The following is an 18,580-nucleotide window of genomic DNA, read 5'->3' on the forward strand; positions in this document are numbered from 1 at the left end:
GGATTTAGATGTAGTTATAAAGTGGTACCCAACATTTTCTATTCTGAATTACTGGATTTCAGATGATATCACAACATTTTATAGCCCTATAATATGTAATACCGAAGTGGGGCAAGTACGATTAACATTGATAAAACACAAATTTTTCTTGCAATATAGTGAATTTGTTGGTCTAGTGAATAATAGAAACAATGAGGTTTAACTGTGTGTTTTTATCTTTATCTTAAAAATGTCCCTTGCCCCCATATGAGAGCATTATTACATTCTAGAAAACCAGTAATAAGCACCACAGTGGCTATGGTCACATGTGCACTCCAAATCTGATTATTGTCAGATTTTTGGAGTTATGAGACTATTAAAATGACATGTAAACAGCGAAATCATATGATTCGTTTCTCATCATGGTCCCTCTGATTACTCACGACAGGTTCTCTGGTTTGCATGTCATTTAAATAATCTTAGAGGTTCAGAAATCAGATAATAATCAGATTATGGTGTGCATACAAATAAAGCTACTGATAGTACTGCCAAATACTACCAGCATGTATCTATAAAAACTAAGTGACATAGGTGCTGAAATCCTTTTTTGTACTTTTTTGTAATCTTCTTTGTGTAAAAACCTGGTCCAGCCTAATGCAGTCTTTAAATCAGTTTAATAAAACATTTGTAACCATCAATAATGTAAAGCGTATCCACCATGTTTGTTTATGTGTTTAATCTGTTTATTGACCTCTTGTAGGGAGCGGCTGGAGGCAGCGGTGTGACTGTGGCCGGTATTAGCTCTCCGGGCGCGCTAACCTGCGTGTGGCTAAGTTGTGCCAGGGCGCTAGCAGGGTCCCAGTACCCTCCATCTGTCCCTGCCAGAGCTTCCCTCACGCTCTAATGTAATGTTTTTATTATAGTCCTCAATATGGAGCTATAGCATTTGTATACTGTGGCCAAGCAGGCGAGGAGTGTTTGGATCTGTGTCACTTGTTCATATGAGCGTCCATCTGCCGCCAACCTGCTGCCCTCCACATCACAGCTCATCGTGAGACAGGCCAGGGTGGACTATATCTGACCAACTACAGTGGCTTTGTTCGTCAAGTATATAATGAGTATGAAAAACTGTTTCACAGTATAATCCTGGTTCAGTTCAAGCCAAGGTAGTGTTATTATGACAAAATTTCAAACTAGATTTTCAATCTTTGGGCTTAAGTATCTGCTGATAGCCAATATCAAATTATACCAGGGCGGAGACTAAAATTTTGAATTATTTTCCTTAAACACAATCAGAATAAGGTAAAAATGAGCTAAATGTGTTTTGCAACTGTTATTTATCATTTAGTAACTAAATACAGAACAGCTTTTAAAAAATACAATTTTTATGAGATGTTTTGTACCAGTGAATCTCATTACAGCAGTTTATATACCAAAATGGGATATTGGTTGAATCAATATCTCGGAATCAATATCTAATCCACCAAAATTTTCAATATTGGTGCCAATATCCATTACCAATACCATAGTAATGCATCCCTAGATTATACAGACTGAGAGCAGTAATCAATAATCAATAATCTACTTGTTTAGGTAAATCAAAATTGACTTCAGTTCCATGAAGGTGTATAGTGTAACTTTTCTGGGTGAGGGTCTGCCATTTGCTTGTCTTCATAGTGATGTTAAAGCTTTGCCTGGGATGTTCCGCAGTATGGCATTAAACAAATATATCTTTATTTATCACTTTATTTGCCATGAGCAGGCCCACTTCTCTATAGATCTGACCTGTAACTAGATGTGGTTGCTTGTTTACATGGAGACAGTTAAATGACATGCCATACTATAGATCGTTCCTAGGAAAAAAAAACAAAAAAAACATAACATCTACATGGAGCCAAGCAGGTGGTGCACACTCTACCAGTAAAGTTACACAGTGCAGGTTTAAAATAATGAATCCATACTGTAGCCCTTGTTGCACCATGACAACATTGTATTGCTAAACCACATAGATCAGATCACCCGAATGACAGTCATATTCTGTTACAACTGTCTGTTTCCCCTCACTGATCTGCATCTTGTACCGTGCCTTCATACGTGCTCATCTATGTTATGGTTACACAAGCTCTCGTGCCGTCTCGCTCAGTGCCCACACCTTACAAACAGCACAGCCCATGACAGCTTGTACCAGGCGGGCATCGCTCCTCCCTGTGCACAGCTTGCGTCCCATAGCAGCCTCTCCTTACAGCGTCATCCAGGCCCGCGGGGAGCAGCTTGTAACCGCGGTGATCTCCACAGAGGTGCTAAAACCAGAGACAGGCTTCGGTAAGACCACGTTACATCCTTGCACAGTGGATAAAATGTCTGACAGGGTTGGATTATTATCGAACAGGCAGCTTATTTCATCTGTGGGCCCATATGTGAAAAGCCTGGCAGATGCCGCGCCACAACCTGCAGGCTAAGTAGCATCTGATTCGTCTGAGATATGTTCAAATGTACAAGATGTGAGTTAAGACGTGGAGAACAGAAACGAATTGATGTGGATAGAATGTTTGGTGCAGAGATGCTGATTTTAAAATGTGGAGTTTGTGAGTTATTAAGACGCAATTGGAAAATGTTTACAGTTAGAAAAGATGAAAAAGGAGTGTGGTAATGAGTGTAGAACTTCATAGTAAAGCAAATTTAGATTTTTTTTTCACTTTTTCCACTTTGAATGCTCTAAGTTGAAATGTTGGCAAATTTTCTTATGCATATATTTATCACTGGTGTATTTCAAATGAATTCAAACAGGATGACTTTATTTTATACCTTTAACATACCTTTGCAACCTTTGTATTTCCACCAATGACCAATGATAGAATCTATTCCTATATATACCCTTTTCCCCTCTATCATCCTACCATGTGTCACAAGTAGTGATATCAAAAAAGGTATATATTGATAGTGAAGAATAAGTACTAATTCACAAGCAAAAATATCAAAGAATCTATCAAAAAGGTCAATTTTTTCATCCAAAAAGGTCCCATTTTTCATTCAATTTTAACTCATCATCAGATCACTTCAAGCTGGGGTGGAGCAAAGAGAATGCTAGCCTCTATACACCAAGGTTTGTAGTACAGGAGCAAAGCATTACAATACAAAACTCATTGTTATCAGTATCAGATTGCTAATGAGATAGCTGCCATAGTATTAAGCGATACTGAATCAAAACTAAATGACTGGTATTGCCTATTACAACAGCTGAAGATTTCTCTGCCAGATTGAGTCCAAGCAATAATCTTTGTCATTTCATTTAAAGTTCCTATATTACACAAAATGGAATGAGCTTTAAACTTTTAATGTTATAATGCCATTATCTCCTCAAACCTTATCTGGATTTGTGTTTTGTTTCGTTCACACATTATTAGTCTGTCTCTTTTCTAAAGCTCAAAATGCTCTGTTCCACCTTGTGATGTCATTTGGTGTTAGTTTTCAAGCCACCTTTCACCTTTTGTTTGATAGACTTTTCCAGGCAGAAATCATCCAAATGATTCTAGGCCTCATCCACACGAGTACGTATTAGTATGTTTAAGTCATTTTCATTGCGGATGAAGTGTTCGTCCACACTAATCCGATGGAAAACAGCTCCAGAGATGGAACGAACTGGTGCCGCCATTTCTCACAAATTCATCTGAGTACGGATCTGATTCAGCACCGCGTGGATGCCTGAAAACGTTGATACGCTGACGACACTGTGACTGGCACCTTCCTGATTCACTGGGTTTGTGACACTAACAGTTTAAACAAACATAGACAGATGGAAAACAGTGTAGCTTGAACTATTTGCTAGTACACATTCCACGAAAAGACATCTTCCTTGGCTTAAAATCGGCTGCTGCAACTTACTAGCATTTCAGGCGGTTTCGAGTTAAAGGGCAAAGTATAGTTCTATAGGTCTATGTGTATGATCTGCAGATGTATAATCTCTGAAAAGTTTAACATGAACCACCTCCAACGCCATAGAAGCACAGAACAGATTCACCATTAGCAGAATGTCACAGAAAAAAACACTTATATTCCACTGAGTCATTTCCTTTTTAATCGGATAGGAGCTGGCCGCGACAGGACACAAAGAGGGAGAGAGAGGGAAACCGCTTATGCAAATTAGCCATGCGGTTTTAAGTTTCATTTCTGTAAAATGTAAACAAATATGCGCACAGCTGTGTGGATAGGGAAGGCTTTTAGAGAAACAATGTGTCTGGACGCAAATCATTTCTGATATGATGATACGGTGATACGGTGATACGTTTCAGTGTAAACGTAGCCCTAGTGAAGTTGTATGAAGCTTGAAAACACAATGGAGCACTTCCTGTACCCCCACATGACAACACAATGTGGCACAGACAGTTTCCTGTTTGAGCAATGAACTTAGCCTAAATATGCAGGTTTTGTGTGTTAAACATGTGGGAATTAAACAAAACACAACTCCAGGTATAATTGTATTGAGGAAATGATTTTATAACAGAGATCAGAATACAGTACATCGTAATATGGGCCCTTCATCCTATTGTACACAATTGTCTGTTTTGCAGCCTTTGTTAGATGTGCTAGTTTACATACAATCCCGCCAGCTATTGTACAAATTTCTCATTTTAATGTAGCTTTACCCAGAATTTGCACAGAGCTGAGGCAAGTACAAATACTCCAATAGCACAGACATGCAGGTTATAGCCTCATTAGAAATACGGTCCACTATATCAGAATAATGATGTGAATAGCCTACAGCAAAGCCTCTCTGGTAGCACTACTGTATCTTCCCTTCTGACCTTTTTGTTAATTGCTGACCTAGTAGGACTTTATGCAGTGCCATATCCTGAACACAAGCTCCATTGTTCATTTCTGGACCATTGTGAGGGACTTTACCACCATGGTGCACAGCTGCGTGTCCTATATAATAGTTACTGCGGCGCTTTGGGAGGAAAACACTACGCTTTAGATCGGGAGATGTTATCAGGCTAAACTTAATCTGAGGCTTTGCAGAATGTGTGGTGTTCCTGTGCGGGCCAGATCAGACCACACAGCCATTTTGTCTTCGGAGATCATCGCTGTTTGAGATGACTTTACCATTAAATGATAACATCTCGTGTTCCCTTGGCCCCGGAAAAAATGTCAGTCTGCAGCATGCAATTCTAAAAGTCTTCCACAGGATCCAGCCAGTCACAATGAGTGTTCCTTCCTAGGTCCTAAAGCACAAAAGGCCAAAGAAAACATCACCAAAATAAAGTAAATAATACACCAACGTAATGTAGGCCCTGAGTCAATGATCCGGGCTGGTGTCTTGCTGAATTCCTTCACATATGTCTCTCTGCTTTAAAGGCTCATAGATCAGACAAAGCGGACATGTGGTGTAAAGTAATGTAATGTATACCTAAAGTCAAAGTAAATAAACTAGGACAAAACAAGGACTAAAATTGGGAGAAAACAAAACTATAAAACTAAAACATAAAAAAGCAACATCAAGACCTAGAGTTAACTTAAGCAAGGACCGGTTCTAAAGTGATTAATAAATTCTGCTAGAGGGTACATGATCATTTCCACAGAGATTATATTGCTTTGCCTAGAATGTTCCACAGCTGAAAATGCACATTAGCATTTCTTCTCTACACAAATCTGACTTTGCGTAAAGGTGTTAACAGCTTGTTTCTGTGGCGATAGATAAGTGTACAGACAAGCAAGTGACGGACACTCCCCACCGGAAAAGTTCATTAGTGCACCTTTTTAAAACACCAAAGCAGAAAAAAAAAATATTTAGAAGGTCTAAAGCAAAAGGAATACTGCTGAATACTTATTTCAAGTGGTTGCAAATGGACTGTACTGTGAAACGGCTCCTTTTGCATTGCTGAGTATAAGGTAAGGTCAACCCCACATGGCGTCCCTCTCCTCTTTCCAGCCCTGCAGACTGATAGTAAGAGGCAGATACTGTCTTTAGCCTGGATTTGGCAGACAGTGCGTGTGGGTGTGTAACATACATATTGTATGTGCTTGGGGGATCGCGTTGCATTGGCAGGTGTTTAATTTGGCACAAATGGTCTGACCTGAAAATGATAATGCACAGCTCCAGGCACAGGATATAAGATAATAGATAAAGTCATCACATTGCATTTGTTTATGCTATAATGAGGGATGTTATATATGAGGGATGGTGCCATTTTCAGGTCACTGCTGTCCAATGAGGAGTTTGTACTGCAAACTGGTGCCTCTGTGAGACAGAAGACACTTATTTTACTTTTCTGCTCCACTGATTGTAGTAAATGCATTATTTTAAAGCCCTATTATGTCATGATGAATATCTTCTAAGAATATTGAGACGTTTCTAGCACAGGTGTAGTCTCAACATGTCAGGCAAAGTAAATGACGGACTATTATCTGTTTGAGTCAAGCAATAAGAGTGAAATATGAATTTGGTGTTACTTTCAAATGAGGGTATAAGGTGATATTTCTGCAGTTTTGAGGGTAATTTTAGAGTAATTTCACATTTATCTGGTACTTAATCCTCAACAAACACATTTTAAGATATATATAATACATTTCTGTTGGATTGACATACTATTTTCCATAACTACATCCATAATTCAACCCAGGAAAAGAGGCTATATCATGGCCTTCAAACTGTGGTGCAGGTAAGACTGATGGTACATGGTCCTCTCATACAGGCTTTGCTGTTCTCCTTTGGATTCAGTCTTGCTTACAAATGGTTAAGCCCTGGTTCATCCATAACTAAGACCTGATTAAGTCCTGCTTAAGATCTGGTCATGGGACCTATTGGGGTCCTTATTGAGGCCAAGTCCACACAACAACGCTCCTGGATTATTATTATTATTATTATTATTATTATTATTATTATTATTATTATTATTATTATTATTATTATTACTACTTTATTTTTAATTTATTTTATTTTTTTGCGGATTGAAAAAAAAATTGCGTCCACATACGTGTCAGATCAATAAATATTCACATCCACACGACAACGGAGCACTGAAAAAGAAAAGACGTAATACATATGCCACACCTCTACGTGGTGCTGTAAACAGGATACAGCCAGAGCCACTGGACACACAATACTAGAAAGAGCGCATGCACATAAAGTCCTTCCTGAGCAGGATTCTCTTCTGGCCATGTGGTGACAATGGGGTCGCTATGTCATCGTTTTCCAAAAGACTAAAATGAATAAAAACTTCACCGTTTTGACCAAAAAAACGCTGTGGAGTGGACACCATCTGAGAAGCACATATTATATATATGTTATATAATGTTATTGATATTATAATTGTTTTGTATGGCAAGGATGAGAAACACTGGGTTATACTTTTTGTGACAGAATTTTTGATTACTACAACTTGAAACTGTAGTCCAATTTTATTTATTTATTTATTTATTTTTTATTTATGCTAGAGGTGTTTGTATATGCAACCAAGTACATACAAAACTGGGTTTATATTATACTTTATAGAAAGTACACATTAGACTTAAAAAAAAAAGCATGAACAAGAAACATTCAAATATATATATATATATATATATATATATATATATATATATATGGTTTATAAACTACTTTATTAAAATTTAAGTGCAAGAGTTAGGGTTATGGTAGTAATTACTTAATTACATACTAACTCCAAGTCTTTCTTAAGAAACTATTTTGTCATTATAAAGTATTTGTTCATGTTTTATTAACACTAACTGAATAATTAACACAAAAACTGTCTCCAAAAACCACATACGAAAATATATTTTAGGGAAGATCTTTGGATTACAGAGCTGTGGTTGGTTGCAAACTCCTGGGTGGTTGCTGTGGGCTCATTTAACCTGGAGATGAATACTGATTGTACCCATTCAGAGACAAGACAAAAGACGAATGCGAGAGGGTGCTCTGGCCAATGGAGAGGGCCACACAGAGGAAAACACTTGAACATGCTGCTCTTTAATCAGCCCTGACTCCTCTTCACGAGCTGTCACCTCCGATCCACATTTACATATGACTGGCAAACACATTGTCCACATGTGATACTCACATTCAATAGTACAAGTTAAAAATGAGGAGCGTGACACTGGTCCTCTGCAATGGACACACTTCCAGTTAATCCTTTTGGCTAAATGTAAAGAGTTTCGGAGTAGCTGGCCAAATACTTCAACGCCTGTTTTCAGTATTTTTGAGCTAGGTTTAGAATGGGGTATTTGGGTACAGCTCAAGGGTAGGCCCATCATGTTAAGTACTATATTGACTTTGTTGTTGTTTATTTTGAACATTCATAAAAACACAAAATGAGTAGAAGACATAACAAAAAGCATAAGAAAACCAACCAATAACGAGGATTCGTAATCCTTATAAACAAGGAATTATATACATGTTCGAAAAGGAGCGGGTGGAAGTATAAATATAAAACATATACTGACTTCATCATCATCATTCAAAATAAGCTGAAACAATATTTTTATCATGTGTATATTGTCTGGGAAATTTGTGGTTATTTTTTGTCTATATGATAAGATTTGAGCCATAAAAGGTTGAATTAATAACTTCTATGACTCATTACAGATGCAAACTAACAACTAGTGTTTCATTTGGCTGTTTATTTATTGCAGCTCATGATATTTCAACAATATTGTACATTTAGAATAGTTTTTGTGGTTTAAATCTACTCTTGGGTTATTGTGACAGTGGCATAAATTTGTTTCAATATTATCGCTTATTGTCTATATTTTCTTTAGCATTTGAACTTTGTTATCGTGACAGGCCTACTCAAGAGGTGGAAAAAGAAGAATGCCAAACAAAAATGACCAATATGGCTTTTTCCATTGTTTATGCTATTACCAATATTTTAGAATCCAGAGCAGACAATGGCAGATAAGCTTTGTATTTTTGGGTCGAAATATTTGGATAATTTTCCCTCAAATGGAGTTTTTGCATGAAATTGTTAATAATGTTTTATGTAGTTCCTTTAAGCAGCTGGCTGGCCCAGACTAAATACTGACATATGTATAAGATTTAAGGGTGAGAGGCAGACAAGAAAGTGGAAAGAATATCCTGATATATTGACCAACCAATCAGTGTCTATCTCTATGCAAAACAAAATTCCAAACTTCTCAAGATGAAAATATATGCACCACTACATGTCTTCAGAGAATTGAGAAAGTCTTTAAAGTAGTACAATGCCTGACACATTTTCTCACAATTTTTAAAAACAACAAAAATGTTTTTGGGAAAGTGGAGTTTTTGTGTTCCATATATTTCATTGAAGAAGTCACTTGAGGAGACGTGTTTCAAGAGAAAGACTGTCTAGGAACTCTCCCAGTTTCGTGAAGGGAAGCGTCTGGGGAGCTGGAGTCTGGACACCTCTATTTGGACTGCTACTCCACCTAGCAGGTCAGCAGAAGATGTGTAGATGAACAGCCAGATCATAACCAACATTTAAGAAAATATTCAAAATCCTGCTAAATGTATGACGCTCCTCTAATAGATAAAAGTACAATGTCATGTTTTGCTCATTTTCCCACATGAACACTGAATAATTCAAACAGTCACTACATTTCCGTCTCTGTTGTATCCAAGTCTGTCTATGAGTGCAGCCGCAGCACCATTTTTTGGCAGTGCACCGGCAAACGCTTTGAGAGTGGATTTAGTCAAACTTGTCTGATTTTGTGTATCTAGTGCCGGGATTGTGTACATGTGTTGTGTGAGTTGTGTACTTGATCGTGTTGTCTGCCCAGTGACACCAGAGAGAGGCTGCTTCCTCCCAGAAACTGATTGGTTTGTTGGCGCTTCTCTCTGTCTGTCTGTGTGTGTGTATGTGTGTGTATGCATGTGTGTGTGTGTTTGTGCGTGCAGGTGGTAGTGCAGCCCATGTCATCATTTCATTTTCTGTCTCTTTTCACCACTGTCCAACCCCGTCATTCACAATTTTCCGACCAAATAATCAACCTAGCCAGCACGGTTCATGTGTTTTTTTTCCACCGCAATTTTGAAAGACATCCATGCATGGGCTTTTTGTTGTGATCTTGCCTTTAGTGTTGAAACTCTAGACAGACAGGCTTGCAAATGTGAAAACAGGGACAGTGGGTAGTTTGTTAACAAGAGTAGATTCGAAATTTTGCACACATGTCTGTTATAATCTGATCAGTATTATCTGGACATGTGGCAGGCTAAAAAACACAAATCCTCTTTTAATTAAGCAATAACGACAGTCATGGTGGGGCATTCTGGCACTGCCGGGATGACCCCTGGCAAACATGTGTTAGTTTAATATAGCACCGTGTTCTTACTAGGATTTTGTTAAACTCAATATTACGATTAAGAAAAGGCATGTCCAATATTTTAAGATTATGAAAATGTGCAAAACAAAGGACATGTTTTTGAAGAAGACACAACATTATACATTATATAAAAGTAAATTGTGCATAATGACGTTTTTCATTTAAAGTTGCACAGCGTAACTTTTCTGGTGGGGATCTGCAACCTGCTTGACTCCTTGGAGATTGATTGGAATGTTCCATAATATGGCATCTAATCCAGCATTTATGCAAACAGGTTTTTAATGCTGAAGAAAATTCCTTGAAAATATGCATTCTTATTAAACTTGTCACCATGGAAATAGATAAGTTTAATGCCTGCACATTTCAGGCAAAGCAATAACATCTCGAGACAAGCAAGTGGTGGACACTCCACCAGAAAAGTTACATAATATTGCGCAGATGCATTTGTCACAACCAAAAGGTTTCATACACACAAGTTGAAACAGTTTTACCTAAACCTCTACACAAATATGGTGCCATTTACAGTTCATTAAACATTATTCATTAAATTAGTATTTTGAAAAAGAGGTCCCGTAAGTATTTCTACAAAAGTTGGATGTTGGATGAGATGTGACCTGCAGTAAGGCCGCGCAGTTGCCGTGAGAGTATAATTACATGTGTGACTGGAGTGAAACCGAAGAGGCCTCTATAAATCAAACCCCGAGCATCTGTGCGGACATCATCTACATAGAATATGATGTAGCCATGTTATCATATCCTGGTGTCAGCAGGAGGACGGCTGAGTGTGAGCTCAGGTTTAAACTTACATGCACCTGTTGCAACTTTGAAGCCACTGGCCAATTTAAAAGATGGCTGGTGAGAATCTAAATATGCATACAGATATTAAATATGTTAAATTTGTTATATTCAATGTACAGTTTAGATTATACAGTAGGCACTCTTTATTGTTCTCATAGGGAAATGTGTCCACTACATTTGACCCATCCTTCAATGCTACTGGGGCAACCTGTCAGGAGCAGTGGGCGCCCGGGGACCCATCTCCAGCGCCAGGCTTAGTCAGGACTACATTATCATGCATGTTTTAGGTTGATGGGGGAAACCAAAGTGCCAGGAAGAAACCCACCCAGACACAGGGAGAAACATGCAAACTCCACAGAGAAAGGCCTGGGAATCAAACTCAGAAGCTTCTTGTAGAGAAGCCTGAATGAAAATCTATATACATGATGAACCTCTCAACAGAAGTTACAGAGTACATCTGCAGAAAAAATATTGTACTAATAAATACAGTCTACATTTCTCTCAGTACATCCTGTATTTCCCTGACTGGCAGCTGCCTGATCATTCACCATCCATCTCTATGTCCACAAAAGCAAGCTGGAAAAACATTCTCAACCTCCCAAACATCAACAGCAGAGTTTAACAGCCCATTTTCGGTCACTGTGGTAGAAGACTGGAGCGGAGAAACTTCCTCCAACACTCGGAGAGGATAAAACATCATAATAAATGAGGAGCATTACATGAGAGGCATCAGAGTGAGCGTAAATGATCCACTTCTCAGCTGTGAACCGACTTGTTTTGCTGTTTTTCGAAAGAGCCCAATCTGGTCCACAGCCAACGCAGCTTCTGCAATCAATCACCTCCCTCTCCTCCATTCTCTCCATCACGATCTTCACTTACCATTTGTCTTCTCCTCTCTTTATCCCTCTCCCAGCAGGACGGTTTGAGCCAGGCCTACAGTCCCCAAGTATAGCCCCAAGTATACCCCATGTCCCGGCCCTCTCGCATTCACAAGCACACATACAAAGTCATTAACAAATATAGTCACACAGAGGGTCCAAACATGAGCATTGAGCGCTCACATTAATTACATGAGCAGTAGGGGTCTCCCTCCCTGCCCGCTTCACTGTGGGGCCCTTAGATATTTAATAAACCTGTCAGCAGCAGGACGTCCCTCCTTTAACCCGGAGCTAATGAGAGTCCCAACACACAAACGCACAGAGAAGAGTAAGGCCAGGTCACTCGGCAGGGCTGTCCCAGAGCAGGGCAGTTAGGGTGAGATAACCTCACTCCTAATCCTGATTTAGTCCGGTCAGAGCAGGTGACAGTGTGTAGACAAGTTTACTGGTAAAAGCGGAGCATTCAAGGACCGCTACCTCACCAGAGCACCAAACCAGGCTTAATGTAATGAGTTGAGAACACCCGCAGGTTAACAGCAGCTAAATAGTTCTATTGACTTGTGGGAACTGAACTCTGTGGACCATACAAAGCGAGCATTGTAAGGTCAAGAACTTGTTTTCAAACTCTCTCTTTTCAGGTTGAGACTTTCTGATTGTTTAGCACATTGGCTGTTGATGAAAATGATGAGGCAGAAAGACTTTATTCGAATCGCCTGAGGTTGAAAATGACTTCCAAATGGCAGTCAAAATGTCTCAATTTCAAAAACAGGGTCCAGGTGACTACATTAAAAACCATTCCTACTATGGACCATTCCTAAATGTATGAGGGATTACACTGACCCTTTAGTCAAAGCACATTCTTTACATTTCAGCATAAGCTCACAGCTGCTGAAATAGTCACCAGTGAACTCTAATACACTGCAACATATTTAGGAATATTTAGTTCTATGCCATTAGACATTTGCAGTTTGTCAACAAATGTTTATCTCCACTCAATGACAAATGTCCAACATGAACATTGGTCATGCTAATAGATTTGTACAGAGATAGTTTGTCATGTTCGTTTGTTAATGTGTCTTTTATCTGATGCTCTGGTGCTAAAGACGTCTGCGATAAAGGAGGGCGGTAAAAGCCTCTGTGTTGTTAACTCTTCATGAACTATATGTGAGAAGCAGCTATCATACTGTTATTAATGATACTAACTAGTGTAGAATTGGTATAGTATAGCTGTATAGTGGATATATAGTCTTTGTCTGACAAGCCAAGACCAGATACTTTTTCAGCCTTGGGTCTGGAATCATATCCTGTATCCAAAATGTCTGATGAGCATGATGTCCACTTCAACGAAACAAACATTGCTGCTTATGAGTAAAAACAGGGAAAAAAAATAACACAAAAAGCTGAGAAACAACACGAAGCAGGCGAAGCACTTAACTCTAACTTAACTAATGATATGAAAATATTAAAAAGCAGATTTCTTTCAGTTGATGGGTACATACTACAAATAACAGGCTATGATTGGCATGCTCCAACTGTTATTTGACTCACTTTATGGTCTGTTCAGGATCGTTTTTGCATTCAAACTGAAAGTAGGAGGGACTGACTAACCAGTAAAATATATTCTACACAAACCATTTACTTCACAAGTGTAAAAAAACAAAAGCCAGCAATAATTTGTTCTGGTACTGAGCTAAAATAAACAAATGAAGTTGAAAAAGGTATTGGTTTAATAAAATCCAACATTACTTTATACAAGAAGTTACAGTTAAAAAGACAATATTTTTTCTGCAAGAGTAATATTCAAAATCAGCCCACTTTGAAAAGCCATTCAAATGAAAACGCCTTCCAGTTTAAAATCCACACACAGAGAAATATAACACAATATAACATCTTTATACGCCACCCTTTATAACACCTCCACTTTTTGAAACCTACAAAACCGAAACAAGGAGTAAAACTGAAAGCCTCCAACAGTGTGTCCGTGTGTGTGTGGGGTGGGGGGTGGGGGGGTGTGCGAGTGTGTGTGTATGGAGCACTTGGTGGAGACAAACTGCTGTGTGCCACTGTCCTGCAGAAATGTCTAAAGGCCAAAGAGTTAATGCTCCGTCCAAATTGCCACACTCAAAGGAGGCGGGAGACTCCAGCGGTCGCCCCTCCACTCCACCGCCATGATTTATCCATTTCTCTGTTGTTTTTTGAAGCTTGACAGCAATTTATATAGTCGAAATGAGGATAATAGCGGCAGTTGTCCCTTCGAATGAAAGGAGCGATTGAAAGTTTTGTTGGTTGGAGTTGGCTGGATGACAATGTGAGATGAATATAAAAGAAGTGTGTTAAACTCCTGAGCACACCTGGCAAATCGCTCATTATAGCGCGCGCTCTCTCTTTTCCTCTCTCTTTCCCTTTCTCTCTGTGTCTCTCTCTGTACCATTGAAATGATGTGAGGCAGCTGTCTGTGTTTCATCTCAGCACTTTCTCTTGTGGATTTCATGTTTTCTGTGAAGGAACAGCAGCAAGTCAAAGATAAAGTGCATGACTCAATGTAATGTAATACAATCAATGTTCAGGCATATTTCACTGAACTGTACTTTGTGTCAACTATGGGTTTAGAGAATATATATATATATATATACAAAATTAGAACATACTACCATGTACCATATTTTCAATCTTTTGGGAATGGTTCAAGAAATCCTAATAATTAATAAGAATTAACTAATAAGAAATCCCCAAAATAATTTAATTCAGTTCTCAATTTCTTAGATTTAGACAAACTTTATTGATCCACAAGGGAAATTATTGGGACACATTAGCTCACATATCAATCATATATATATCATATATATTATAATAACAAAGGGCAACAATATAAATGGCAATAATAAGTCAAAAATAAGTAGCACAAATAACAAAAGATACATAGAGAAAAATACAGCAATACAAATATATCACAGCTATATACAATAGGTCATAAGGAAAAATATAATGATTGATAGGACATAGGGTTATCTGTTACATAAGGGTGAGTTGTTGTACAGTTGTAGGGAGTATTATCTGTTACATAAGGGTGAGTTGTTGTACAGTTGTAGGGAGTATTATCTGTTACATAAGGGTGAGTTGTTGTACAGTTGTAGGGAGTATTATCTGTTACATAAGGGTGAGTTGTTGTACAGTTGTAGGGAGTATTATCTGTTACATAAGGGTGAGTTGTTGTACAGTTGTAGGGAGTATTATCTGTTACATAAGGGTGAGTTGTTGTACAGTTGTAGGGAGTATTATCTGTTACATAAGGGTGAGTTGTTGTACAGTTGTAGGGAGTATTATCTGATACATAAGGGTGAGTTGTTGTACAGTTGTAGGGAGTATTATCTGTTACATAAGGGTGAGTTGTTGTACAGTTGTAGGGAGTATTATCTGTTACATAAGGGTGAGTTGTTGTACAGTTGTAGGGAGTATTATCTGTTACATAAGGGTGAGTTGTTGTACAGTTGTAGGGAGTATTATCTGTTACATAAGGGTGAGTTGTTGTACAGTTGTAGGGAACATTATCTGTACATAAGGGTGAGTTGTTGTACAGTTGTAGGGAGTATTATCTGTTACATAAGGGTGAGTTGTTGTACAGTTGTAGGGAGTATTATCTGTTACATAAGGGTGAGTTGTTGTACAGTTGTAGGGAGTATTATCTGTTACATAAGGGTGAGTTGTTGTACAGTTGTAGGGAGTATTATCTGTTACATAAGGGTGAGTTGTTGTACAGTTGTAGGGAGTATTATCTGATACATAAGGGTGAGTTGTTGTACAGTTGTAGGGAGTATTATCTGTTACATAAGGGTGAGTTGTTGTACAGTTGTAGGGAGTATTATCTGATACATAAGGGTGAGTTGTTGTACAGTTGTAGGGAGTATTATCTGATACATAAGGGTGAGTTGTTGTACAGTTGTAGGGAGTATTATGTTACATAAGGGTGAGTTGTTGTACAGTTGTAGGGAGTATTATCTGTTACATAAGGGTGAGTTGTTGTACAGTTGTAGGGAGTATTATCTGTTACATAAGGGTGAGTTGTTGTACAGTTATAAGGAATATTATCTGTTACATAAGGGCAAGTTGTTGTACAGTTGTAGGGAGTATTATTTCTTACGTAAGGGTAATTTGTTGTACAGATGTATGGAGTATTAACTGTTACATAAGGACGAGTTGTTGTACAGATGTAGGGAATATTATCTGTTACATAAAGGTGAGTTGTTGTACAGTTGTAGGGAGTATTAGCTGTTACATAAGAATGAGTTGTTGTACAGTTGTAGGGAGTATTATAGTATGAATGTAGTCCTGTATCTCTCACTGTTTGAGTGGAGCTGTAGGAGCCTGTTGGAGATTGAGCTCCTCTGTCCCTCTATAGTCTGGTGCAGTGGGTGAGCAGGAGTGTCCATGATAGAGAGCAGCTATGTTTTCAGTTTTTGGGAATGGTTAAACAAATCCAAATATCAAAATAATTTATGCAGTTCTCAGTTTTGTTAATGATGAGGCTCTTCTATAAAGTAACCTATTTAGTATGCTGCCTAAAAACTAAAATGTACATGTACTGTGGTGTCATGGTGAGTGGCTCTTATCTCACAGTAAAAAGTTTCCAGGCAGTGTGGGGACTTTGTGGGGTTTGCATGTTTCTCCGTGTCTGTGGGTTCCCCCGGGCACTCAGAGTCCCCTATCAACCTAAAACATGCACAGAATCTTCTTGTTAAGGTGGTCCTGACTAAGCCTAGCTCAAGGCCTGGAGCTGGGTGAGCGGGTGTGGAAAAGTGGTCGTTCCTCATGGGCTGCCCCCCGTGGTATTGAAAGAAGGGTCAAACGCAGAATAGTAATTTAGAGCTAACAATACAATTAAAGCTCCCATATTACACTATTTTTTGATCTATGTTATGATGTTGTTTCCTCATCACAAGCTCAAAACACTGTGCTGCCTTCTGATACTGTAGTAATACAAGAACTGCTCCACTGGGTGTTTTTAAACTCCATACACCTTCACTAGAATCACTTGGATTATTTTAGCCCTGTAACTGACAATCTCTTTTGAATAAAGGTAAAAGGCTGACTTGAAAACTAGGGCTTCATGACATCACAAGGTGGAACATAGCATTTTGAGCTTTGGAGATGTAGACAGACTTTTTGAGGCGATAACAACATTCAAACATCTTTTAAAGCTCACAAGGGTCAGTTTTGCATAATATGGGACCTTCAAAATAGGACTGAAAAGTTGACACAGTGGACCAGTTTCTTTGCTATGTTGTAAGTGTTACCAGTGGGATACTCTGGAGCCCAGAATGTCCAATTTCTAAACCCAGATAATAGACTATAGAACATATTATCCAGTAGGGCTAACACAGCACTGAAGAGATTTGTCCTTTGAGTCATATATTTTAGCCCAGAGGTTTGTCTTAGCTTTATACAGGAGACCATCGGATGTTCTTTTTTTCATATTTCTGAAATATGTGTGAATGAGCATTTTCAGGCAGACAGGGTTTACACTGATGATAGGATTAGATTATACCAGCGTATGTCTGAACCCTCAGCTTTGGCAATCTGGGGATTAAGGTGCACACATGCACACACACATCCGTACACACACACATACTCAAACACACACACTCAGACAGACATACACACATATACAAACACACACACATACACGCATTTGAGAAGTGTACAGTTAGACAATACAAGCACAGACATGAGCGCAGCAGCCCCCCTCTCTAATTGCATTTACTCAGAACTCACCAGAGACAATAACCTGATGAAGTTTAAATCCCATATTTGACAAAAGACATGCCACTAGCAAACATTGTCCAAATGAAACAGATGTCTACGCATTAAGACAACAGAGGAGACACCACAGGTTGTACTCACTTAAATGAACATTAGCTCTTTTTAATTTTTTTAGGCTGAGGGGAATCAATTTTATTACATTTAATAATAATGCTTCAGTTAAATATGGTGCTTTTTTGACACTCAAAGACACTTTACAGAGCATTATTCATTCACTCCATACCTGGTGGTGGTAAACTACTATTGTAGCAACAGCTGCCCTGGGGCAGACTGACAGAAGCGAGACTGCCAATCTGCGCTATCGGCCCCTCGAACCACCACCATCACTCACTCACACACCACTTTCATATGAGGCAATGTGGGTGAAGTGCCTTGCCTTAGGACACAACAACAGTTTTTTTTATGACTGTCGCCCCCCTGTGGCACCTGACTTTCCCAGTAGTCTCCCATCCAAATACTAAACAGGCCCAGGCCTGCTTAGCTTCTGAGATCTGATGGGATCAGGCTTTGACAAGCTGGTATGGCCATCATTTGAGAGACATGTTTTTGTATATGATTCTCGTAATCCAAAAAATGTGTAAGGGTAAAAAGGGTAAAATATTTAAAGGAAAAAAAGATTTTTAATATATCAGCTTAAAATAGAAAAATACAAAATTTATGTTTTTGAGCTTTTAACCATATTGTCCCTCGAGTTGTTTTGATTCAGTCACACATATTTAGTTAATCCATTTATCCAATGTTGTCATCTTTGAGCACTCAAAAATACTCAGTTTGCATTTTGCCTGGATAGTTGCGTCATAGGTAAAAACATAACC

The 18,580-nt window shown here is 38.6% G+C and overlaps 1 protein-coding gene and 1 pseudogene across 1 annotated transcript in view; both read right to left on the reverse strand.

Moving 5' to 3' along the window:
* ldlrad4b (low density lipoprotein receptor class A domain containing 4b) overlaps window positions 1-18,580 on the reverse strand; it is a 332,819-nt gene that overhangs the window by 93,423 nt on the left and 220,816 nt on the right. The window lies entirely within an intron of this gene.
* On the reverse strand, window positions 18,180-18,297 carry LOC129411931 (5S ribosomal RNA; annotated as a pseudogene).

Source organism: Boleophthalmus pectinirostris, unplaced genomic scaffold (genome assembly GCF_026225935.1).
Source record: "Boleophthalmus pectinirostris isolate CB_2022bp ecotype Guang Dong unplaced genomic scaffold, ASM2622593v1 HiC_scaffold_6, whole genome shotgun sequence".
Lineage (NCBI taxonomy): Eukaryota > Metazoa > Chordata > Actinopteri > Gobiiformes > Gobiidae > Boleophthalmus > Boleophthalmus pectinirostris.